Consider the following 26,215-nt stretch of genomic DNA (forward strand, 5'->3'; position numbering starts at 1 on the left):
CACTGAGCTGCCATCTTCAGATGAATGCAAAACAAGATCGTAACTCAAGGTCTGTGAACAGTTGGGGTGAGACAAACATGAAGAGGCCAGGATGCTGCAATCAGGGAACAGACACAGGACAAATGATCCTGATCACTCTGCCTAGAGCCGCATCTCCATCCTGCCAGCCTCTCCTTCCTCTTGCCCCGCTTGATTTTCAGTCCCAGTTTTTATTACTACCCAATTCAGTGTGTGTATTAGTTTCCTCCAGCTGTAGTGACAAGTTACCACTGGTAATTTAGCTGGGGAGCTTAACCAAAAGAAACGTATTCTGTCACAATTATGGAGACCAGAAGGCCTAAATCAAGGTGTCATGTCGGCAGGACCAGTAGCCCTCCGAAGGCTCTGGGGAAGGGCCCCTCCTGCCTCTTCCAGCCCCTGGGGGATCCAGGTGTTCCTTACTTGTGGCCACATCACTTCAACCTCTGCCTCTGTATCCACGTCACCTTCCATCCATCTCTATGCCTCCAACGTCCCTCGCCTTTACCTTATAAAGACATCTGTCATTGGATTTAGAGCTCGTCCTAAATCCAGGATCCTAAATCCAGGATGATTACATCTCAATATCTTTAACTTAATCACATCTGCAAAGACACCTATTTCCAAATAAGGTCACATTCACAGGTACCAGGATTGGAACCTGGGCATCATTGGGGAGGGGATGCAATTCAACCCATTAGACTACCTATCTGTTTATTTATTATGTGACACGTTGTACAAGTGTCACCAGAGTAGGGACTCTGCCCACTTGTTTCCATGTTGGATCCCCACAGCCTAAATCAATGCCCGGCACATGGCTACTCAGTAAATATTTACAGAATGAAAGAAGGCAGCATGTGCATGGGATGATGTGTAGCTCAAGCCACGGCAGCCACCAAGCAGTTCAATATAAAGTCCCAACAGCGCAATCCTCTATATGAAAGTCAGGTACAAACACCAGGTGGACTCCAGGTCCCTGGCTCTGCGGGAGGCACCAGGGCAAAAGCAGGAGTCCTTCAGCTTGGGTACGATGTTTGCCAGGTCACCACAGAGCCTGTGCTGATGGGGATTCCTGACCCCCAAGCTCAGGGCCACGGAACGCTGGTCTGCAGCGGTGTGGACTTTGCAGGAGGGGCTGGACAATGAAACTTTGGGAAGCATCAAACCCACCTCCCACCCCTACTGGAGTGGCGCTGTGTTTGCAGATTTTTGGCGCAGAGTTTTAAACCAGTGGCGGGGTGATACTCAATCTGTGGGCACCAACCAGCTATTTCAGAATCTCCTGGGGAGTGTGAGTTAAAACTGCATATTCCTGGGCTTCATCGGAATCCGTGGGAGGGGCCCTGGGTAAGTGCTGAAAACACTAACAATTGAGAACCACTGAACTTCGGCCTCTTGTCATGGTGACCACTGGGATTTTCCCTCCTCCACTGTGCTATTCCCTCCAACACTCTGTGCTATTTGCTATGGTCACTGTCCTCAGTTCAGGCAATTGCCCCCTAATTGGTTGGCCTGTCCCAATTTCTTGCCTCTCTATTCTCTTTTTTGTCACCAGCGTCCAAAGGTACTAGAAATGGCACTAAACCCTCAAATGGTTTCTCCATTATCTAGAGAACAGATATTGTTGGTCACCTACCCAATAGCCTTCCCTCCTTATTTTATTCTAATAGAACCCTGATTTCACTCAGGCATTGAGGGGAAATGTGCTCATGGACAGTGGGCCCCACCCCCACCACAGGGGCCTGGCTGTGATCAGTCCTCAGTCAGTCTCTGTAATACCGTTGTCGTTTGCCAGTAATTGGTTCAGAGCTGGGCAGGTGACCCAGTTCTATCCACTGAGACATGAGGTGCACCTGTTGGGCCTTCTGGGAAAGATTCTTGATCCTGAGCAAAAGAAAGAAAGGGGAAATTTCCCCATGTTCCCATTGCAGCTGACACCGCTGATTCCCTGAGCCTGCCGTGACCTCAGCGGCAAGTGTGGTGGACATTATTAGTTACAGTTGTTTTGATCACCAACTCTTCACCCCATAGAGGAGGGAGAGGTTCCCGCCCTAGGGCTATGGGGACGGCTGAACACACGACACCCGACACTGGACAGATGAGACCGACAGCAGTGCATTAGTCACATACACTCACTCCCAGGGGAGGAGGACACTGTATACCATGCAGGTCACATGGGGGCTGCACTGGGGAGCAGAGGGAACACAGGGGCCTGTGGTGGGCAGGCTGTGCAGTACGAAGGTGGGGTGCCCTTGGTTCCCATGGGAGGATACAATGGGCTTGTTTGACTAGTTCTGTGGGCTGGCAGGAAACTGGCGTCCATACTCACGGATGAGCAGAAACAGTGCCTGGTCCTGTGATAAGGAGGGTTCTTTGGCTGCAGGACCTTATCTGGGGGAGCAGAGTGCAGAGGGGAACTTGCCTTCCCAGCTGCGGATATGGAGGCGGCACATACTGCTGAACCTTAGTCTCAGGCCTTCCGTCACCACGGCGGGCATTCTCAAGACCTCATCCTCAGCCTGAGCTGAGAGCATCCCACCGCAAGCCCACACACTGAGCTTCCTGTTGGCTGCATTTCCGCCTTTGAGTCTTCTCCCGTGCTGCGCCCTATCTCCCCACACACCTGCATCCCCACCCTCCCGGCCACTGGGCACCAGGGACAGTGGAGGAAAGTCCAGGAGCCTCACCTTCCAGGCAGACAACCCTGACCCCCTCTGCACTTTGCAGTGGTCCCGACAGAACACAGCCCCTGGCACCCACAGCAGCTCAGTGACACACCTGTCCTACTTCCCTGTCTCGTGTGCCCAGCCTGTCACTCCTGCTTCCTGGGTCATCTCCCAAATAATTGATATCAGCTCTGCATTTTGGGGAACCCAAAATAAGACACCCTTCCAACACCTGGACACAATCTTATGGGGAAATGACATCTTATACTTTGAGAGGACAAAGCTGAGCATGAAAGCCAATATAATGAGGATGGCAGAGTAGAAATGTAAGAGTTGGTGACATCCCTGTGATGCTGAACCCCCACCCTGCTCCTTCCTTCCATTCTTGTTGGAAGATGATAGAACCCTAAACCATTGTTTAGGCCACTTTCATTGGAGCACCCTAAGTGATCCCCAAATGGTCTAGCACAACCATGTCAGTAGTGGGCAAAAGAAGCGCGTTAATTTTAGACCAGCGAAGCCAAGAGTCTCAGATATAAGGTCAGCTGGAAGTATCAGCTGTCACAGAACCATCTCACCGGAATCCTGCCGAAGGAGAACCTAGAATTCCAAATGTGTCATCATCTGCCAAAGCCATACCCTAAGTCACAATATGTAGTGAGGGCAACTATTTGTCATACCTTTGGCCATTCTCATTCCATGTTGCTGTCTTCAGCTGTCACTTGAATTTCGGTAGCATAATTCTAGCCACATAATTGTGAAGGAAATTCTTTGTGAGAATTGCACAAGCACAATTATAGCCACTAGCTGAGTTACTGACAACAGCCTCTGGAAATCAACCACGTTCAAGCATCTCAGCTGCGTGTCAGCTACTGCCATGCAACTGACATGTGGGGTGCTGCGTGAAATCGGTAACACATTAAATAAGACTGAGGTTCTGGGAACACAGCACCCTGCTGCTCTCTGGGCTTTGCAATAACATGAGTGATTAGAGATCTATTTTTACTCTTTGGAAGATACTAATTAGCATTTAGTTTGATTTACTCCAATTAGGCAAATAGTTGTTTAATGAGAAATCTTCACAAGTTAGATGCTCACATTACCCTCCCAGAGGATTTAAACAGAAAAGCCTGGTGGGAGCGTCAGAATGAATGTCTCCTTCATATTTATAGAGATTTACTAATGTGAACTATTAGTGTACGAGCTCTGACAATTAAGTTCGCGAACTCATTTTAGGAAAAAGTGCTACATAACTCATTGCTAAATGTCACTATAATCACTTTCGAAGTCCTCCCCTTGGGAAGCTATGCACCAATGCCAGTGCCTAGTCCACCCTTCAAAGCAATTTTGGAACTCTTTTTCTGGAACGTCCATCAGAGCTGTTGTCATATTACCCTTGATGTCCTGAATGTCATCAAAATGTCTTCCTTTCAATATTTCCTTTATCTTCAGATAAAGAAAGAAGTCATTGGGGGCCAGATCAGGTGAGTAGGGAGGGTGTTCCGATAGTTATTTGTTTACTGGCTAAAAACTCCCTCACAGATAGTGCTGTGTGAGCTGGTGCATTGTCGTGATGCAAGAGTCATGAATTGTTGGTGAAAAGTTTAGGTCGTCTAACTTTTTCATGCAGCCTTTTCAGCACTTCCAAATAGTAAACTTGGTTAACTGTTTGTCCAGTTGGTACAAAGTCATGATGAATAATCCCTCTGATATCAAAAAAGGTTAGCAACATCGTTGCAACAAGTTCACGAACCTAATTGCCAGACCTTCATATGTTGTCTGAGTTTAGCTTGCTCTCGTGTTCCCAACAATACCTGAGAAAGTTCTAGGCACAGCTTAGCACTTGCTGGATTGTCTTGATGTGCTGTCCTATAATACTCTGAGCACGTACCCTGAGCTGAACTTGGGGAATAATGACCAATAGGACTCGCCCTGGCTTCTGGACCTCAGCATCAGAATTGTTCGAGCACAAACGAGACAGGACCTCTCCGTCTCAGTGTCCTCATGTGAAACCTGGGGACGTAACCTCTGGCTTCAGGGCCCAGGCCCCCACACTTACAAGGGTGCTGACCTTCATTTAATGCCCTGCTCTTGCCATCTTGAAAGTTTTAATACTTTTTGAACAAGGGGTCTCCCGTTTTCATTTTTCACTGGGCCCCACAAATTGCCCAGCTTGTCTTGGAGACAGGAAAATATACACTGCAGAGATTTATAAGGATGAAACAAGGGAATGTATTTACAGTATGTAACAAAAAGCTTCACAAAGAATAAGGTCTCAAAAATGGTACAACCATCCCAGTTATGTACTTAAAACCCAAACAAATGTATTTTCTCCAGGCCTCTGACCCATCTCATCTAAGGACCTGAGCTACATTCTGCTTAACTTTCTTAAATGAATGCTGTGAGTACATGTCTGACCTCAACTTTGAATCTTAATTTTCAAATAATTGACATGGCCTGTTTCATTTCCTCCCTACCCCTTGTTTTAAAATTAAAGTACAGTTGACATACAGTATTATATTATTTCCCGGTACACAACTCCATAATCCTGCATTTATACACCTCACCGTGTGATCTCCACAGGAAGTCCAGTAACTTTGTCACTGTACAGCTATTACAGTACTATTGGCTACATCCTTCACGGTGTACATTACACCCCCTTACCACTTATGGCAAACGGCCACCCTCGCCACAGCTCCTATTGGCTTGAGAGCACCCATAAAGTCCTTTGGCCATCCTGACACCAAATACTTAATCAGTTATTTTCAATTCAATCCACTTTTCTTCCTTCAATTGACCAATTAATTCTCCCAAACTGCTGACAGAGGGAAACCACACATAGGGACAGTAAGGGATTAGATGTGAATTTTTTGTTTCTTATCTCCACAAACTGATCACCTTTGATACATGTTTACAATCCCTTATGGCCCTTATCCACTATTCTGAAATCTAGAAAGGTCTACAATTTTTAGAAAGACATTTGTGGCAAATGGATTTGGTCACAAAATTAAACCTGGAACGGATGCGGGACCATTTGTAGTCTGCTTATAACGATGCTGTACGTGTTAGATACCACACCACATCGAAACCGAATTCTCTTACTCAAGTTAACAAAACCTCTGAATTCTGAGACACCTCTGACCCCAAGTTTTTGGATAAGAGACTGTGGCCCTGTATCAGACTCCCTTTCAGAGTTTGCTGCCACACCAACAAAGCAACACATTAAGGACGGTAACTGGAACGCGAAGAGATGTTTTCCACCCGTGTTTACTGCAGCATCATTCACAGCAGCCAAGAGGCCAGAGCAAGTCAAGTGCTCATCAGTGGATGAATGGATAAACAAAATGTGGCCCGTCACGCAATAAAATATTACTCAGCCTTTCTAAAAAAAAGGAAACTCTGACACATGCTATAACAGGGATAAAACGTAAAGACATTGCGCTGAATAAGCCAGCCACAAAAGGACAAATACTGTAACATGCCACTTATATGAGGTACCTACAAGAGTCAAATTCATAGCAATAGAAAGTAAAATGATGATTGCCAGGGGCTTGGGGGGATGGGAAGGGACCGAGTTTCAGTTTGAGAAGATGAAAAAGTTCTGGAGATGGATGGTGGGTGGTGATGGTTGGTTACACAACCTTGTGAATGTACTTAATGCCACTGAACTGTACCCTCAAAAATGGTTTAAATGGTAAATGTTACGTTATGAGTATTTCACCACAATAAAGAAAAGTGGCAGGCCCTGGAAGAGTCAATGCTCAGCACATGGGTGCTGAACTCCCCACCCCGTCTGCTCTACCTCTCTGTGTCCCTGGCCACCCTGGAACTGACCATCACTCCTCACCACCACGAGCAACTGCCCTGATGGAAGCCCTCCAGCCACAGGCTTCAGCTGACCCGCCTCTTGGCTCAGCTTTTATCTGGCTTCATTTCCTACGGTCTCAGACTGATAAACTGGCAACAGACCCATTTCTAGCAAGCCACCAAAATATACACATGTGTCCTGACCCTGCAGGTACCCAAGACCCAGGATGGCCTGTACAACAAGCCAGTCTCCAGCATGTGTTCCCCTCCCTCACACTGCTGGGCAGCGTTACCATGAAGGAACAAGGAACTAGATCCTCATCTATTTGACCTGATTCCCCTGTGTATGTTTCCTGTTGCTGGTGTAACAAATTACCATCAATTTACTGGCTTAAAACAATAAAATATATCATCTCACAGGCCTGGAGGCCAGAAGTCCGAAATCAGTTTCACTAGAACAAAAATCACTGCATTGGCACGGCTGCAATCTTTCTGGAGGCTCTAAGCAAGAATCTGTTTTCTGGTCTCTTCCAGCTTCTAGAGGCGACTTACATCCCTTGGATTGTGGCCCCTTCTCTTCCCCCTTCCAGGACATCTCTGCAACCTCTGTGTCCATCGTCTCTCCACTCTAACACCCCTCTCATTCCTCTCAGAAGGACACTTGTCCCTGTAATTACATCAAGCCCAGCAGGATAATCTTCCCGCGGAAAGACTCTTAACCACACCTGTGAAGTTCCTTTTGCATGTAAGGTAACATTTTCACAGGTTCTAAGGATACTTTGGGGAAAAGGGCATTTATTCAGCCTACTTTACCCTAATAGGCTGGCTAGGGGCTCATGCACAAAATCTGAGGTCTGAAACAAAGTGACAACACAAACACCTCTTGCTATTAATAGCAGATCTAGGAGGTGAGTACAGAACCTTGTCTGAGAGCAGGTCAAAAGTTCGAGTCAGAGAATGGTCCAGATGCATCATCAAAGAGAGGAGAGCCTCAGATGGACATCACGACCTTGATGCCGAGACAAGGGACCAGTCTTCTGTTTCCTGCAATATGGCCATACCATAACCTAAATATCTTCCCACTACCAGGCACTGAGAAGTGGTGAATAAAATATGACAAATAGGGGCCAGCCCGGTGGTTCAGGTGGTTAGAGCTCCATGCTCCTAACTCAGAAGGTTGCCAGTTCGATTCCCACACGGGCCAGTGGGCTCTCAACCACAAGGTTGCCAGTTCAATTCCTCGAGTCCTGCAAGGGATGGTGGGCAGCGCCCCCTGCAACTAAAATTGAACACGGCAACCTTGAGCTGAGCTGCCACTGAGCTCCCGGATGGCTCAGTTGGTTGGAATGCGTCCTCTCAACCACAAGATTGCTGGTTCGATTCCCCCAAGGGATGGTGGGCTGTGCCCCCTGCAACTAGCAACGGCAACTGGATCTGGAGCTGAGCTGCGCCCTCCACAACTAAGACGGAAAGGACAACAACTTGAAGCTGAACAGCACCCTCCACAACTAAGATTGAAAGGACAACAACTTGACTTGGAAAAAAGTCCTGGAAGTGCATACTGTTCCCCAATAAAGTCCTGTTCCCCTTCCCCAATAAAATCTTTTTTAAAAAAGAATATGACAAATAACTTCAAATTCATAGCCACACTTCTAAGCAAGTAAGGATACCCTTGGGACCAAAACAAAAACAAAACTGAAAATCATCACAGTGAACAGGAACCTATGCTGTTGGATACCAATAGGTGGCAAGGTTTGATGACTAAGAAATTTATATTTGAATGACCACACATAGACAGGAGAGAAGGCCTTGGGTCTGTCCCAGGTGGAGAATTAGAACTGAGGTCCCTGGGATAGCCTAAGAAAAACAATCTGCCTACTGGCTCACGGAGATGACAAAAAAACTCATCGTCTTGGTCTGGGCTGAGGGAGTGGTCGTGATGAAGATCTGGCCTTTACTGTGAGTGAGACAGAAAAGTATTGAAGAGTTTGGATAGAGGAGAGATGCAGTCTTACTTTCACGATAACAAAAACATTCCGCTGCTGTGTTGGGACCAGACTAGACAAGATGGGTGGAAGCAGGAAGCCCAGGAGGAAAACTATGCGGTGATCGAGGGAAGAGACGTTGGCGCCTTGGGTCAGGGTGGCAGCCATACAAGTGGGGAACGGTGGTTCCTGGATGTACATGTAGATGAAGAAGGAAACTTCTGGTGAATTAGATTCAGAATAGGAGAAAAAATGTGAAATCAAGGATGACTCCAAGATCTCAGCAACTCTGAGATCTGAGACAAATTTTAAAGTTTGAGGCCACCGTTCGGCCTCCCTGAGCAGACAGGAGGACCTATCAGTCAGGAGCAGAGGGGAGATGTTGGGGCTGGAAACAGAACTTTGGCAGTTGTCACTATATAAGTGGCACCAAAGCCCTGGGACTTGCCGAGATCACCAAAGAAGTGAGAGTAGATAGGAAAGAGAATAAGGTCCCAAAAATGGTACCACCACCCCTGCTCGGTACTTAAAACCCAAACAAATGCCGGATAAGGAGGAAAGTGAGGGCCCAAGAGGACGAGGTAAATTACTCGTGGTAACTTCAGTGGACTGTGGTCCCTGTGTGCTTAAAGGATTGCCGGAGGGGGCCCATTAGAGAAAGTTATAAAGGCGATTCTAAACACTTTCACATTTGCATTATGCAAGATAAATACTGAAATAGCTGTGTTTCCATTTTTCTCCAAAATTGCAATTGAGATTGAGTCCCCAAAGGCATGGTGAACTGTGTCACACTTCCCTCCTGAGACGAAGGCAGGAGGCAGCCTGGGAACGTGGGGGTGGCCGGCAGGAGGAGAACGGACTCTGGAGAGAGAATGGCCTGTGAGAGTCACCCAGACCCCACCCGGCACGAGGGAGATCCAGGGACATTCCCATAGCCCTGCAGGGGCCAGGCAGTAACTGAGAATGCCATCACAGTGCCTGCCAGGGGCCATCTGGACTGATACAAGGGGACTCAGCAGGCCAGGAGTGACAGCCCAGAGCTGGGAGTCAGAAGGAGGCTGTGGCTAGGTGCCCAGAAAGCAGGGGCAAGACACCAAGTCCCCTGAGCAACCAGTGTGCACAGAAAATAAGACCAGGTCCCATCCAAAGAGCAAACAGGAAGACACACATCTCCTCCTAGGCTCATGGTGCCCCAGCTGCTGGCCCCAGGTGCCCCAATTTTCCAAGAAGCTTCTCCCTGCCTCCCAGGGACTTCCCAGGGAGGAGGAGGGTGAGAAGAGAAATCATGCAGGTAGGAAAAGGCCTGTTAGGAACTTTGAACATTGAAGTGACTGAGAAATTTACTGAAAAGAGGCTTTCATGTTTAGGCAGAAAATATAGAATTACCCGGTGTGGCGAGACTGCTTTTCTGAGTGGAAATGGAGCAGCATTGCTATGGAGATGGTTCCCACTGAGAGGAAAAGTCCGCTCGTAACAAATCCCACACGTCTGGTCTCCCTTCTGCACATTTGAATAGTGACTGAATTCTGCTCCCACTCCTAGTTATCAGGGTGATAGTATATAAAACAGCTGTGTTTGTTGAACGTATACAATTCAGTCATAAAATAACCTCTCTGTCCAATGCCAAGGTCAGTTGAAACAGCGACATTTTACTTGTGATGCTTGGAATTTCCTGAAGGTGAGATGTAATGAGTTCTGCTGAAAAGTCCCCTGCACCCAAATCTCTCCCCCGCCACCTGCAACGAGGCCTACCGCTCCATCGCTAAAAGTCCACCTGTTCACGCTGAGGCGTGCTCCTCCAGGGACCTCCCATAAAATGCAGGTCCCCCCCAGACAGGTGTGAAGAAATTACCCTACGACACAGTCTACAAATGGTACTGCCTTTTGACTTGGACAAGATACTTGACTGCCTTGTGCCTCATTTTCCTTATCTGTACAATGGGGATAATAATTGTACCTGCCTCATGGATTGTCGTGCAGGCGAAATGACGGGTTATGTGACGCGTAGTGGGTACAATTTGTGGTGTTCGTTAACTGTGTGTTCAAGCATTCACAGGGGAAATCTGCATGGGCCCTTTAAAAAGCCTGGCAGGAACCCAGGTTTTAAAAAAAAAAAAAAAAAAAATTAGCAACAACAAAAGTGCAGCTTCTGCAGTTTCTTTTCAAGTGAGACAGACTGTTCAACACTGAGCAAGCAATAAGTTGAAGAGTTGAAAGCAGTGAGTGACTGACTATTCACTTGGTTGCCACGGAAACTCTCCAGGTTGAAAAAAAATATGGTCCTGGAGTTGATGCAGACTCAGGAAGTGACCCAGAGAATTCTTTCTCCCTCAGCCACAGGAGGAAAGTGAGCAAGATGCTTCCAGGGCACTTTAGCTTTAGAGCTAAACCCTGTGGTTGCGAGCAAGCCCCCTGTATCAGCAGAAAGCCTGTTTCTGTCTGGTGGAGCTGGGCAAATCTGCTTAGGACAGACAAGAGTAAGTCAGATGTTGCTAAGGGAAGCCGCACGTGTGTTCTCAGGCCTAGAGGTGGCCTGGCGGGTAGAGGTTGTCTGTAGGCCTTTGGGACCTGAGCGTAAGTAAGAGAAAGCTAACAATTTCTCCAAAGAAAAAGAAGAAAAAAGATAGAGTGAACAGTAGTCTGAAAGGGTTGTGGAAGTACCTAGATGTTAATATTTCTCAGAAATTATTTCCTTATCACATTCTAGATTATGGAAATTTTTTAATGTGGTAAAATACACATAACATAAAATTTGCCATTTTAAATTCTATGATTCAGTGGCATGATTGCATTCATAATATAGTATAACCATCACCACTATCCGTTCCAGAACATGTTTCTCACCCCAAAAGAAACCCCATTAGCAGCCATGCACCACTTCTCTCCGCGCCAGCCCCCCCGGCCCCAGCTACTGTCAATCTGTTTTCTATCTCTATGGATTTGCCTATGTTAAATATTTTACAAGCAGAACATGGGATCTTACATGTGCTCATGTGCCTAGCTTCTTTCACTTAGCATGTTTTCCAGGTTCCCCCATGTTATAACACAGATCAGAACTTTATTCCTTTATGTGGCCGAGTAATATTCATTGTATGGATAAACCTCATTTTGTTTTTTCATTCATCCGTTAATGAACATTTGAGTTGTTTCCACTTTGGGGCTATTGCAAATAATGCTGCCATGAACATTTGTCGTGCAGGACGGCCTGCGGGGTCTCAGCTCCCGCTCCCCACATAAGAACGCAGGATGTGGTGAGGCCAAAAAGGAACACCCACATAGCCATAGATAGGGGAGTCACACCACTATGGTCTCACTGGAGGCTGGGTTCACACGACGTGCGACCTGCTGTCCACTTTGCTGCTAACTGACCGACTCTCCTCGACTCTCCTCCATAGCCGCGGCAGTTATATTAGTGGCCAGTGGCTCAATGGTTATAGCTGACGGCCAACTAGCCACAGCTGATGGCCATCCAATCGCAATTGATGGCCATTTAATACTTGAGCCATCACCTTTCCACATGAGGCCGAGAGCCTGGAAACTGCTCTCTGGGACTCTTTCCCCACAACATTTCCTATATGTTTTTGTTTAAACGCCTGTTTTCAGTTCTTTGGGGTATATATCTAGGAATGGAATCACTAGGTTGTGTGGTAATTCTATGTTTAACTTATCGAGAAACCACCAAACAGTTTTCCACCATTTACAGCTGCACCATTTTACGTTGTATAGTTTTTTGCCAAATGAATTGAGAAGGTGTTTTTTTTTTCAAATGCTAATACCTAGGGTTAGTAAGGAAGCGTGGTGGTCCACCCCTCTGAGAAGCAATCTGGTAACGTGAGGAGCAGTGCGCATAGCAGAAAGAGACTAGAACTTGAAACCGATACACCTGGATCCAATTTCCAGCTCTGACAACTACTAGTTGGCGAAACGGTTAATATTGCAAACCTCAATTTCTTCATCTGTAAACGGGGAATATCTGTTTCATAGGGTTGGGGTGAAGATTAGCATTACCCTATAAGCCTACAAGTTCTAGATATTGTTATTAAAATGTATAACGTCATTCTAATGTAACAAGAGCCATACAAGTCATGTTATTTAACTACAAAATTCTGCCCTTGAAAATCTATGCCCAGGAAATCAAGTCCATCATTTCTGTTAAAAAAACAACTCCAAGTAAGTACCCTATTAAGAACGAGTTAATAATACCATTCTTAAACAAGAAGGAAATGAAGAAAACTAACTCAAGCTCTGCCGTGGGTTCTGGGTTAAGGTCTTGACATATTTACTCATTCATTAAACATGCATTTATTGAGCCTCTACTATGTACTACTTACCAAGCTCATCACTGAGGATACAGTACTAAAGAAGGAGACACAGTTCCCCTCTTCATGAAGTTTATATTCTGATAAAAAATAAAGAAAGAAACAATAATACCAGATAACACTTACTGAGCACGTGCTTTGGTCAAACCTATTCAGAGCCAGGGTTGGCAAACTACAATCCATGGGCCAAATCTGGCCCACTGCCTGTCTCTGCAAATAAAGTTTTACTGGTATACAGACATACCCATTCATTTATGGATCACTGTCGATGGCTGCTTTCTCACTACAGCAGCAGGGATGAGTTATCCAGACAGAGATGATGAACCTAAAATATTTATTATACTATCTGGCCCTTTACAGGAAAATATGCCAACCCCAATTCTAAGTGCAGCAAACCTTAGATGTGGGTACAGTGTTATTATTACACCCATTTTGCAGGTGAGGAAACTGAGGCACAGAAAGACGAAGAAAGTTGTTCAGAGTCACACATGTAGGAAATGAAAGAACCATGTCTATAGTTCAGTGTGCTATAAAACCCATGTTTTACAATCTATGATATACTGCCTACTCAGTCAAATACAGGGTGATTTCATTACAACTGTAAGAAGTGCTGTGAAGGGTAGAGTGTGTAGTACTTCATTGAGGTGTAAAGCTGAGGCTAGGATCTGAAGGGTGAGGGAAGGCTGGCTGGGTGGGAATGGGACATATTCCAGGTGTAAGGAATAGTGAATGAGGGAAGGTCTTGAGATAGAAAGGGGCTGGCCCACTTGAGGAAAAGAAAGCCAGAGTAGTTGGCGACTAGAGGGAAGAGGGAGCCGTGCCCAATGGATCTAATGAGAGAGGCAGGAGGCAGATTACACAGGGCTGGGTAAACCAATCTGGAGATTTTTAACTTCACACTAAGAGTGACAATGAGCCATTGAAGGGTCTTAAGCAAGAACATGATAGTATTAGATTTGCCATTTTTCAAAGATGACTCGATACAGTGTGAAGATGACATTAGAAGGCAGAGACTAAGAATGGAAGGAGAGACCCATTAGAGGCTATTGCCAAAGTCCAAATGAGAGACAATGGTGGTTTGAGTCGGGCTGGGGAGAGTGGAGGAGAGAAGCAGACAGATTCAGATGTTTGGAGGGGCAGGGGCAGAATTAGTAAGACTTGGTGAATGATTGGCTATGGTGGTAGGAGCGAGAAGGGAGCCAGGGAAGGGCACGTGGCTTCAGAACTTAGTGGTATTGCTTCTAGGTTTTGAACTGTAGCAATACAATCTGCTCTAGCTAGTCTGGAAAGAACGGGTATTATAGTGGGGCGTGAGCTGCCTAAGAAAGTCTTTGGAAGGAAGAGTGGATCAGGTTCTAAGCTGAGTTTCAGGGAAAAACTCCCTGGTGAAGGTAGCAAGCAGACCTCAGAAGGATGCTGCCTGTGCAGGATGGAGGCACAGGTGCTGCCTCGGCTGCCTGTCCTGCCTCTTTCCTCACACAGCTTCCCTGGGAATCAGTCTCTGCTGGCTCATCTGATTGGTCGACTCTAAGTCACATGTCTGCATCCTAGCAGCTAAGCAAGCTGGGAAACTTTGTAGTTTATTACAAAACTACAGTAATCAACAGTGTGGTATTGACAAAGGATAGTCAAAAGATGAGTGGAAAAGAATAGTCCAGAAATAGACTCACACATATACGCTCAATTAATATTCAACAAAAATGCCAAGATGTTTCTATGGAAAAAGAATAGCCCTTTCAACAAATGCTGCTTGAACACCTGGGTATCCATAAAGAAAGGAATGAGGCTCCAGCCTTAACCCCACACCACACACAAAAACTAGCTCAAAATTAAGCATAGACCTAAATGTAAAAGCTAAAATTATAAAACACCTAGGAAAAAAATAGGACAAAATCTGTATGAGATTAGGGAAGGCAAAAATTTCTTAGGACACAAAAAAAGCACAAACTATAAGAGAAAATATTGATAAAATGGACTTCATGAAAACTGAAAGCTTTTGTTCTTTGAAGGATACTGTTAAGACAATGAAAAGGCAAACTACAGGCCAGGAGAAACATGGTCTTGTCTTCAGAACATATAAAATTTTTACAACTCAATCATAAGTCAAACAAACCAAATTTTTTAAATGGGAAAAAGAATCCAACCGCCTTTATTAAAGATACACAAATGGCCAATAAGTGCATGAAAAGATTCTTAACATCATTAGTCATCGGGAAAATGCAAATTAGAAGCACGATGAGATAGCACCATACACCCACTAGAATGACTAAAATTAAAACGAGTGGCAATGCCACGTTGGCAAGGAAGTGGAACACCTGGGGCTGTAAAACCGTGCTTTGGAAAACATTTTGGCAGTTTCTAAAAAAACTAAATATACACTTAACATATGACCCAGAAATTCTGCTTCGAGATTTCTACCCAAGAAAAATGAAAGCATATATACTCAAAAGATTTGTATGTGTACGTTCATAGCAGCTTTCTTTGGAGAAATAATGTTACAATAAAATATTAGGTTGGTGCAAAAATAATTGCGGTTTTTGCCATTATTTTTAACCTTTTAAACCCACAATTACTTTTGCACCAACCTAATACTTCCCTGAGATATAAAGGAATGATATAGTGATACATTCAACCACATCAATGAGCCTTGGAAATATTATTGTTAATGTCGCAGTAATTTTTCATGGTGCATAAGCTAAAAGAAATACCTAACAATTCTATTTATTAAGTAGTTAGGTACAAACAACTTTATAATAGTGGTTTTCGTAGTGTCCAAGAGATGTCTCTGTGTTTCCCTCAGAAATGTAAAATGTCCAAGGTGCCCCATGAGTTCTCTGGAGTGTCCCAGTGGCCTTGGCACAGTTTGGGAACCGTGAAGAATAGTGGTTGCCGGAAGCTAGGGAAAAGGATCATGAGGGAACGTTCTGGGATGATGGAATGTCCCTAAATTTTGATTGTTCTGGTCGTAACACACATGTATACATGTGTCAAAACTTTTCAAAGAGTATTCCTAAGATGGATGCACTTCATTCCATGTAAAATTATATCTCAGCAAAGTTGACAAAAAAATAAAGACCAACAGTATCTTTTCTGGGCCTGAAAACACATCTCGTGTGCACGTACACACGTACCTATGCATACACACACTCACTCCTCTCTGCCTGTCACAGAATCGTGTTTAGTTATTTTGTGATCAGCCCCACAAACTGACTCTTAGACTCAGCCTTGACCTCCCTCCTTCCCCTGCCACCATTCCACTCTTGCCAATTGAAGGTGCTTTCTTTATTTCTACTTCCCAGCATTCACACATTAGGGAGTACTGTGACTCCACATCAAACAGAATGGAGAAGACATAAGAACTAAAAAGGCATTGGTGCCTAATGAAATAAAGCTGAAAAGCAGTCATCGCAGTGTCCATTGGAAAAGTAGATGCTCAATAAATGGTGGCCGGATAGGAGGTGTTTTCAAATCATTATTTAATAATAATGATAGGATATCCCATAAAACTTCAAGTCTCAACAAATTAAATAAATCCAAGTCAACAAATATTTAACAGGCATCGACTACTGTGTGAAAGGTATTGTGCACCCTGTTACTCCATTCTTATTTATAATAGTTCATGAAATCCCCCCAACTCTGTGAGGTAGAGCTTATTAGCCTCATTATACAGATCAGGAAACTGAGGCTCAAAGGGGTTAAGTACGTTGACCTGTGTGGAGACCTGGGACTATTAAATGGAGAAACTAGGATTTGGATTCTGGTCTGTCCACCCGAGCAGCTCAGTAGTGACTATGCCTCTCTAACTAGCCTCACGTCTCTGATCTGGTTACTGTAAAAGAGCAGAACCTCAGACTGGGAATCTGAACCTCATGGTACACAAGTCTACAGTAGAAAGTGTGATGTCCCTCTGTTCCTTCCTGGCCTGTGACGGGTGATAGAGATTCTTTTTTAAACGTCCCTTTGATTTTACCATTACAAAGTATGGTCCTTTCCTGAAAGACTTTCAGGAAGGACAAATCTAGCCACATGCTCTCCTGATAGGCAAATGTTAGACACTACTGCATTCTCTTTTATCAGGATGGGATTTTTAGCCAAAGGATAAGTACATTATGAAAATTTAAATAACAATGACACCTTGCATTTTAAAAATTGTATTATATTACCATGTCCAAAGTATCCGTCCCCAAGCTCTTCCCAACCACCATAAGATATTATCATCGAGTGGACACTGTTGCTGACTCTACATCATCTATTCCATCCCAGATGATCCGTGTGAGTTCATCAGAGTAACCCCGTTCCTCAGGCCAGTGAGTGAGACAAATGAGCATGTGACCCCACCTAACCAATGAGATGCAAGGAAACATCTTCATGATGACCCAAGCAAAGCCCCAGGAAGAGAGGCTCTCTTGTCCTCCACGGGACGTTATCACGTCTGGATGGAAACCCTGGAACTGCCACAGCCTCCTTGTCCTTGTACCAGCCTGAGAATGATGACGACACGGGATGGCAGAGCTCACAGGCAGAGAGAACGTGGCCTTGAGGATTCTGAATCAACGCTCCCTAGAGCCCTCGTGCTCCCGTTTCCCTTGTATGTGAGATGGCAGATGTCCTTACTGCTGAAGCAAACTTGATTCCTGTTTCTATCTCTTACAACAGTACAGATCCTGATACCAAACGCTACTTGGGGCTCCAAGAGGTTAATCACTCTGCCCTATATCACGTTGTTAGTGTGACCAAAATTGGACCCGGAATCCCCACCTCCTGTCAGCCAGGTCATCTTTCACTCAACTGTGAACGGACTAAAATTATTCTGCCCATTTTGGCCTGATGAATATCAGCTGGATACGCAAAACACCCCCTTTTGTTGTGAACTGATGAAAACCTTAGACAATTTAAAGAGAAAAGCCAGAAAAAGAAATGTCTGTTGAATATAATGCATAACGTAGATGCTTGCTTTGGTATTATTTTACAATAGAAATTAATTTATAGCTGAAACCATTTGGTTTAATGTAATATATGAAATAGCATTAACTCCGTTGGTACATACTCAAGAAAAATTATATTTTTTTAACAACATTTGTGAGGAAAAGTTGCTGAGAGAAAGATTCTTTCTTGCAGTAATTCTTCTTAAACCTTACATAAATAAAATATGAGAATAATTTCTTTCTACAGTACCAATAGTCATCAAATTGTATGCTGGGGGGTTCTTTCCTTTATTTTCTTCAAGCTTTGTGCTTTTCTTTTTAACAAATGTTTGCAACAAATCTTTATCTGGCTTGAACTTCTCCCCCTCCTTTGGAACATTTCCTACAACCAATAGTTTAGTTTTATCTTGGGATCTAGATGGAAGGGGCTCAGACATCTGCTAATTTATCTTGCTTCCTGTGGCAGGTAAGTCCTTGCCTTAGAATAAGTGAGTTCATGCTGCTTTTAAAGTCCCCAGAAAGCACTAACACCACTGGTCTCAGAAATGCCTTCTCAGCACCAGGAAACTCTTCCTGGGTCTGTTATAAATCTCACACTTTCTAGTTTAAGCACATCCCTTCATTTTTGTACGTCTACAGTTGATCAGAGCCTCCTGCATCCTGGATTAAATCAGAAGTAGTTTGCCTAGGTGGCCCCTGATGCCTCATCAGTGCCTGTATGCTGGTGTCTTCCATCTCTCTCACTGCCCATTGGCCACCCAGGGTCACACAATGATTCCCATGAGGCTAGAGCCACAGCCTGAGCCTCCTCCGATGGGAGTCCCTTTATAACTGGAGAGACCACATGTCCTGGTCTGCCAATTCAATGCTGGTGTATGCCTGCTGTCTGCACAGTTTTTAAGAGTGCCCCCTTCCTTTCACCCTCAACAATGTCTTGGTTTGCTTAATAAATTACATGATTAAACCTTGTACCCCCATCCTTCACATACATATAAAGGCTACCGGCATTCAGTGTGGTCCAGGGAGCAGAACCTGAGCTGAGGACTGATGACCTATTGCCTCCATCCAGCCTTACTACCACCTGTGGAGTAGGCGTTATGAGTAAATACATGGAGGAGCCACATAACACAGGAAATGGCAGAGCTGGGATTCATTCTTGGTGTTGCCTGATTTCAAACACTGGGCTCGCGGCTCCACATTACATTGTCTTTTGGTGAGCCAGGGCTCTATTATAGCAGCCGAAATTCTTGGTGCACAGGAAATGGTTGGGTCATTATGAAAGTTTTGGGTAGGTGATCAAAGCCAGACATGACCTAACTCAACCTGGCCTGTGCAAATGGACCATTGTCTCTGTCTGAAGCAAATTCCTCTGTTCCCTGATAGTAAGAGCATTACATCTTCCTTGAGGTCACAGCATTTCTGTCTTTCCACTTCCTAGGAATCTGAGAAAGGCAGACAGGTTTGAATAAGGGTCTCCCCAAAGGCATTTGCCATGCCTCTGAAAAGGGCTACTATATTTCCACCAAGAACTGGATCTTATAAGATCCGATCTGGTAAGCGCCAAGTGGTAAATAAAAATGTAACCCAAGGACAGCCCCAACCCCGTGAAAAGGTTGAATTCTGATTCCAGCCTGGATGGGGGCCTGGGTTTGCTATGTCATCTACAATAGGGCAGCCTAGTGCAGCTCCCTCCGTTGAACCCCAAAAGGCCAACACAAGTCCTCACTGCCTAGACTTCCAGAGGGGATGAGATTGTCCCTACACCCCAAGTCACCACATTTTCCTTCAGGCCCTCACAACCCACATGCGCCCTCTCAGGATATTGTTCTCCTCTCCATCTGGCTCCTTCTACGTCTCGCAAACTCTGGGCATCCTTGTCATTACTTCTAGCTACTGCTGGCTCTGCAGAGGGGAGCCCGTTGGGTTACCCAAGCGTGCCACTCTGTCCAGCTCTGTCTCTCCTCTTGGTCCTGCCGCTCCACAACCCCAGCAGGATGTTAAAGCGTTTGAGCCAAAGGAATATATTATGCTTTGGAGAAACTTGTCTGAATAGTTTGCAAAGCTTCACAAGGCAAAACCTCCAAAACCAGATCATTTTGCTAAAACTGTCCATACTGTGGATACCACCAGAGCTAATGGAGCCTTTTCATGTAATGAAACCTGGAAAGGAGGTGAAGGCACAAACTCATACCAGAAATACCGATTTGGGGACTCCTCCCTCCCCCCTTTTGCAAAGGGATCCAGAGAAAGAAATGAATTTCCGAAAAAATACACTGGAGGCTTCATGTTTCTACTCTGAGGCCAGCTCTGCAAGATAATGCCAAAAGTTCAGCACTGCTCCTGGAAGAGAAAGAAACAAGCTCCAGGCTGACAGAGTCCAGCCAGAGCCTCGCTGGAGAGGGCGACCTCCCAGACATGTATGTGAATTCTGTCCTCCTGGCTAAAACTTTCCCCAGGACCGTATGCCCTGCGAGACAACCAGCGCTCTGAGAGGAAGCAGCCGCACTTTTCAGGCACCATTGGCACAGCCCTTCCTGAGGATCAGGTACCCTTATTAGCTTCCCATGCTCAGAAAGAAACAACCTGTTGCTGACCGCCGAAAGGATTTTGAAACACAACGCTGAAAGGCATGAAGGCGGAGGATTCATCGCACAAAGCTTCCCCGGAAAAGGCAGAGCGGCAGGGGCCTGTTGGTTCTGTCATCAGAACTCAGCTATGTGTGCGGCCACTTCACGCTGGCAGGCACATTCTGCCACCCAGTCACGCTGTAATCCCCAAATCTAGCATTCACTTCGCCCTGACATTGGCCATATTACAACAAGCCCCTCTATTTCCTGCTCCAGCATGCAGGAATTGTAAGGGGCCGACCTCTGCTCAGCGGGACCAATGCTCACTTCCCCATTCACCCATTAAACATTGTTTCCTAAACCCCTCTGGAGTCGGAGCAACCAAGCAACTGTGGGAGCTTGAATAATGCTCTGCACACATTGCAAACGATGTCTCTGCTGGAACGCCTTTCTCCCTTTTTCTTTTCTTTTCCCTCCCTATTTCCCTCGACCACCATGGCTTAAATCTTCTTTCTCACCCTCCTTCCCTCAACTGGCCCTGCCCTCCAGAGCAGAGAGGAAGATCAGGAGAAAATCAGGTGAATACAGTATGCCAAGGTCAAAGCGAGTCAGAGCAGGGATGTAGGGTAATCATTCACCTGGAGAAAGTGGATGCAGCCCTCTCTCCTCAGCCCCCGACTTCTCAAGGATAAACACTTTGTCTAATGTTTTTCAGGTGCCTAACATCAGCTCATACACTGCCATGTGCCTTGTGGGTATTTGTTAAGTGGCTTCTGACTAACTGAATGCTTTCTGCATGCATCAGACCACCTGCAGGCAGTTCATGCAAGAAAGGAAACCTTACTGATACCAGGGAGCCCGACCTCTGTGCACACCTGCTGGAGAGGTGTCTCTCGGCAGGGCTTGATGGAACAGATTGTAAATGCTCTATTAGGATCTGCTTGCCTTCCATAGCTGTAGAGGTTGGTGACATATTTTAATCACACTCACAAACACACATGCAAAGTTGATGACTTTTAGTGTCTGCTTCAAGTTGGAACTTCCCTGCTTAAAACTCTTCAGCGGCTCCCACCGAATTGGTTAGACTATCCAAAATCCTACAGCCAGCAGGTCTCAAACTTCTTAATCTCAGAACGCCATTATACTTGTAAAATATCAAGGACCCAGAAGAGTTTTGGTATCGGTGGGGTATATCTATCAACATTTACCATATTAGAAATTTAAACTGAGAAAAAGTTTGTATTTTTAAACAACAGTAAAACCATTACAAATTAATGTAACTAATATAAATACCATGTGTGATTAACACAAATGACAAGTTTATGAAAACCAATTCTATTTTCCCAAACAATTTTTTAGTAAAAAGAATGGCATTGCTTAACATTTTTGCAAATTTCTTTAGCGCCTGACGATAGAAGACATCTGGAGTCTTACATCTGCATTCAATCTGTTGTGATATTATGTTGGTAAATCTGAAGACAACTAGGCCTCCCACAGATAGGCGGTTTAATAGACATTTCAGATCACTGTGGGTATTCTTTTTTGATACCATGCCAATCTCAGCATGGGGTCATTTCTTAACGGTTAGTTGCAGTTCAGAATGTGAAATTGTATCAGTGACCTTTTCACTTCCTGCACCTTAAAATCTATTGGCCTTTCTTGCCCTTCAAATGGATCTTGCACCCACACAGGATTTTGAACTATCCTGCATTGATCATTTGGAAAATATTTGTTCACTAATGTGTTCAGGAGCATGTTACCCCTGCGGACAACGGGGGCCAGTCAGGCCTGCTGGGGACTATTAGGGGATGGAGTAGAGCATGCTTCAGAGTTATTTCGCCTCAGGGATGAGGGTGCTGGGGCACTTGTCCTCCAACTATCGTCACCATCGGCTAATGGCTACCTGCAGGGACCTCTTCTATCCAGTACTTCCCATCTGCTCTGCATTGCACACGTCTATCATGCAAGAAGCCCTCCAGTGGAGAATCTCAGAAGCTTGCTGTAGGAAGCCATGGCATGCACTGGAATGGTGGATGCCACAGGAGTCTGGAGGGGCCACCAACAGCATCTGCCATCTTCACTCTTCCCCCATCACACTGGCCTTCCTTTGCGCTGACTCAAGGTCTTCCCACATGCTGTTCCTTCTACCTGGAACCTTGTCCCCGACCCTTTGCCTGCCGAACATGCACTCATTCTTCAGGTCTCTGCCTAAATTCACCTCTAGCGAGGGTTTCCCTGATCCCTTCTATTCTAAAACAAGTTCCCCTGCCAGAGTCACTCAATGCACACTGAGTTTTTCTTCTCAGAGAGCTCTCCCCCAAACCCTTTCACAGTCTGTAATTAGATCTTTGTGTTGCCCTTATTTACTGTCTTTCTTCCCACTAAGCCAGCACCTCTATAGTGTGGGGATGAGGGCCATGTCCACAGGTATTTTTTCCACGATTGTATCTCCAGCACCTAGACCATGCCTGACACATGGCAGATACTCAGTAAATACTTGTTGAGTGAATGGATGGGTGATTATACATTTTTTTTTAAAGTCTATAAAAAGCACACAGCTAAGTTCCACTGACAATGCAAAGCAAGTAATTCAGGCAGTCATTTTAGAAAATCAAGGAGCTCTACTGATTATGACCCCTTAATAGCTGAAGATTGGATCAAAGGGGCCTGAAGGAATCACAACCTTGTCCTGTTTGGAATCACAGCTAGACGGCAAATTGTCGTGTGTCGTGGCTCAGTTGCAGTCCCCCTTGCCCCCCCCCGCCACTTCCTGGCACACCACAAGTGCTATTCCCCCTACTAGGATGTGGATCCTACCAACACATGGGCACATGGACCTATGACCCTAGAATGAAAAGAAAAGCAAATACAACAGAAAAATGCTCAACGTGTCCTTCCAAATTCTCACAAGGGCCATCACGGGCCATGAATTCTGCACATAACATAGGAAGCAACAACGAAACCCAAATGAAGAATGAATGAATGATACATAAGAAAGAGTGTAGAGATGGTAGAAAGAAGCTTCCCTTTGTAGATTTCACACAGATTGTGTTTTATTTTTCCAAAGCAAGCTGCTGTCTAAGACATTTTTTTGGCACTGCTTATGTGCAGTGCCAACTAGCATCAACCAGAAGAAAAACTTAACAGAAACCTTCCAAATCATCTCATAGCTCATGATTTGTTTTTTATGCCTACTACAATTTGCAAATACTTGTCAGTGAAGTAGCAATCTCCTTAATAGAATCTATTTCCTTTGTAGCATCCTTTAAAACAATTGAACTCCGTGATGGACAGCAAGGTTCGCACACGGTTTTTCAGGGTTATTAAATCTGCTGCTGGGAAAATGCTAATTCTCCGAAGCCTTTTTTCAAGCCCAGGTCTGTAGGAGATTCAATCCCAAATTTAAATGCCCAGGTGCATGATTTCATATGTGCTTTGAATAATGGTATCTGCTCTCAGAAAACCAAACAGAATTAGGAAAAGCAGTTGCCTGCGGGATTTTCATTTTGTATTAGTGGCATGAGAACATTCATACGCCACACCATTTTAACAATTCAGCATTGTGGAATCAGAAATGTTTCCATAAATCCACCGTAGGATTCAAATCAAAGTGTTCATTTGCTTTCTATTAAGGGAGGCGCAGGAAATAGGTGTTGTAAAATGCAGACAGCATCAAGGTAAATGTGGCAGCCATTTCCTGAGAAAAAGAGGCAGGCATCTTTGTCTTACAGAGAGAGGAAGTATTTGATTTTAAGTACTGATACAGTAGTGGAGATGTCAAGGAAGTCAAGTAACTAAAACAAAGTACATTGAAACATAATGCTCTGAGAGAAGCAAACAAGGACAAGCATGGAAATGAAACCAAACATAACCTGTGCTACTCACTCATTGTAGAACTGCCTGAACATCAAAACCCTCTTTCAGGTTTCTCTCAATACCCCCAGAGTGGTCTCTTTAGGCAGGCCAGAAGTTGCCAAGCATCCCAGCCCCCAGGGAAAACCAGAGGGCTGGGCCAGTGGCCAGAAGTCAGCCCCTGACCATACCGTGGGCCATAATCCTTCTTGTGGTCCTTGCCTGAGTTTGCCTCTGGCTGCCCAGGACCTGCTAAGCGATGGTCAGGCGAGCTCACATTTGGAAAGTCCAGGGCAAGATGTCCTGAGTCTCTCTAAAGAGAGACTGCGGAATGTTAGTGGGTGGGGAGGTTCCCAAAAAGAGCTTTCACAGCATCCCTGAGTCTCACTGCTCTCACAAAGCATCACCCAGCATCTGCCTAATGTCCACATAAGCCTGGTGAGTGAGTGTTTACAAGCGCCAACTCCTGCTAACCACCATTGCAGCATCTTTCCTCTTCTGCTAAAAGCCTGGCATTTGGTACTGTGGGCCTCCTCATCTTCCCAGTCTTTCCTCCTCGTGAGTCCCCTGATCCTAATGTCCCTGGGCCTGGCTCCCTTATTTCTGTGTCCCCTCAACAGTCAGCTTGCTCAGCAGTGGGGCAGCATCTGGATTCTCCAAGATTCCCAGGGCTTTGGACAACCAAGGGGAGGACACTACAACCTCAGCCCCGAAATATTTCCAAGCCCCAAAAGGCTAATTTAGGCCTCCTGGGCCTCAACAATCAGCCGCGCTTTCAGCTGTTTTTAGTAATAGAAGAAGCAAACTGGGCTCCAAACAGCAGTGTCCCTGGGAGAGTCTTGGCACGTACACTCGTACCTACGCTTGTACACGGCACGAGTGCTCCCAGAACACCTCGCGGTGTCACCATGATGACCGCGTGCCAAACTTAATGGTGAGCTCTCCATCCATGTTTACTTACTGAAGCCTCACCACAACGTGTAGAGGAGCAGATGAGCTGTTGCAATGCTCACTTTAAAGATGAGGAAAGGAAGGCAGAGAAAGGTTAAGAAACTGGTTCAAATGGCACAGTCAGAAAGTTGACAGGGCTGGGAGCCCAAGCAGGATGGTCGGCCTCTCGAGTCTGGCTGCCAGAGGTGGCCCAGATTCAAGGATAACAGAGAACAGAGTTCATCTGTCTGGTTTCATTGAAATGATTAAGCATGTATTAAGTTGGGGATTAAAGACTTCATGCAGATATAAACAGACAGAAATAAATACGCTGTTATTCTAGAACTGTAAATGAGGCCCTGAATGCAGAAAGGTGGTACCCGCCAGCTTCTGTGGGGCCTCCCCTCTCCCCGAAAAGAGAGGATGAGCAGAGGACACAGCCGGATCTGCAGAGCCAGGAGCCCTGCCACCATCATCCCTCTGGAGTGTGCGATGTGCTCCCTTGTTCAAACAAACTCTGGCGCCTGATTACCGTTTTTAAGGCAATGTAATTAGATGTGAGAGATTGAGTTGAAGTGCTGCCTGTTTGAAATTATTTTAGGGGGGCAAAAACCCTGCAGACGAATATATTGCCTAATTGGATATTGGGGATAAAGAGGAGAATCAAGTTTCAGGTCAAGAAATATTAATAGTATTTATTAAGCCTTTCCATCATGCAATGACTGTGAGAGGTGTGTAAAGATCAGCTAGAGATACCCCGATCTTGAGGTGCTTACACAGAAACTTGGAAAGCAGAGAGATAAGACAAGCACTCAGATAATAATATAAATTGACCCTACTATGACAGCTGCAGGAAAAGTACTGTGAATAAAAATGAGCCCAGTAATTACCAGAACGAAGAAGGCTCACACAGTTTGGAACAAAAAGACGGTATTTTAGGGACTTTTATGGGCACAGTAAACAGTTGCGGGCAGGTGCGCACCCTCTCTCACTCTCTTCCCCTTGCCCCTGCCTGAGGTTGTAAGTTCAAGTTCTACCCCACCCCCGCTGGAGGCTGGTGGAATGATGCTGATGGGTCAGCACTTAGCTGAGCCAGGGCTGGAATTCTCTGCTGATGCTTCTGGCTCCATCCAAACACTTCTACTG

This window comes from Rhinolophus sinicus, chromosome 3, assembly GCF_057876585.1.
Source record: "Rhinolophus sinicus isolate RSI-liver-muscle chromosome 3, RSI-T2T, whole genome shotgun sequence".
NCBI lineage: Eukaryota > Metazoa > Chordata > Mammalia > Chiroptera > Rhinolophidae > Rhinolophus > Rhinolophus sinicus.